Source organism: Mastomys coucha, unplaced genomic scaffold, assembly GCF_008632895.1.
Source record: "Mastomys coucha isolate ucsf_1 unplaced genomic scaffold, UCSF_Mcou_1 pScaffold15, whole genome shotgun sequence".
NCBI lineage: Eukaryota > Metazoa > Chordata > Mammalia > Rodentia > Muridae > Mastomys > Mastomys coucha.
The window spans coordinates 61,608,360-61,609,506 of NW_022196897.1; the positions used below are offsets into that span (position 1 = coordinate 61,608,360).

At 56.7% G+C, this 1,147-nt stretch overlaps 1 protein-coding gene across 1 annotated transcript in view; it reads left to right on the forward strand.

The window, feature by feature from the left end:
• Nucleotides 1-1,147, forward strand: part of Hoxd11 (homeobox D11) — a 5,211-nt gene that overhangs the window by 573 nt on the left and 3,491 nt on the right. The gene's annotated exons all lie outside the window — the stretch shown is intronic.

Consider the following 1,147-nt stretch of genomic DNA (forward strand, 5'->3'; position numbering starts at 1 on the left):
GGGGGGGGGCTCTGCCTTCCGTCCTGATCGACCCCAGGAACACTGTGCTGTGTCTGGGGAGCCATTTTAGGAGACAGATCTAGGGGCGTCGACCAGGGTTCAGAAAAGGAGAGGCTTGGGACTGGGATGGAGATAGGGAGGCAGATAAAAATACGGTGTGTGTCGGAGTCTGGGCTAGGAGAATGGTGACAACAGGAATCTGGGTGGGGGTTGGAAGTTGCAGGGAGGGGTCACCTAGGATGGACAGCTAGGTGGGAGAGAGCTTGGGGAGCGTCAGTCGTCACTGCCACAGACCTGTTTGCGCAGTTTTGGGGGGGGGGAAGCAGACACGGGTGAGGGCGGAGGAAAGAGAGGAATGGAGAAAGGAGGGAGGAGAAGAGGAAGGGGCGACAGCTAGAAAATAGATATTCACTCAGACCACCCGCCTTTTCTCTTAAGTCGGCTGGGTGCGTAGAGAGCACAGGACCCGAACTGCAGCGGCCTGGGGAAGGGAGGGAACCGGCACGTAAACAGAGCTGCCTAACCAGGGCAGAGAGCTGCAACCCAGGCCTCTGGGCTGATTCCTGGGCAGAGGAATACTGAGGAAGGAGGCAGGCCACTGCCTTTGGTCCTGGGATTAGGATTTAGGGAGAGCCTAAGGCCTGGTAAACTGGAGGTGGGAGCCCAGGCCTCTTCTGGACTCCAGGCCTGAGAGGATTGTTGTAGCCAAAAGAGAGTAAGGCTTTGGAACAAGTGGCTGGGGGCCTGGAAAGTCTACCTCAGGAGTCAGGTGGTGCAGATAGACTCCAGCGGGCAGGCAGACGCTGTTGAGGGCCCCTGGAGAACCAACCGATCTCCCTGGGAGATGCTATGACCATCAAATTCAAGGGCTCCAGAAGAGTCTTGGGGATATGCCATGAGATTGCTCAGGCCTTAGTGGGGCTCCAACGCAGTGAAAGCTCTAAGGGACTTGAACACAGAAGACGGTGATGAAGGCCAAAGCACAAGGGGTTTGTCTGTGGGCGGTGAGTAGGGCCCTTATTCTGTGAGAGTGGGACTTATCTTCCTTTTGTTCTTCAGACCCTCGAGCTTTGAGGAAAGCCAGAAAGCCGGGACCTTCGGGTTTCCACGCTGGCTATTGAGAGAGGAGAGGAGAGGAGAGGAGAGG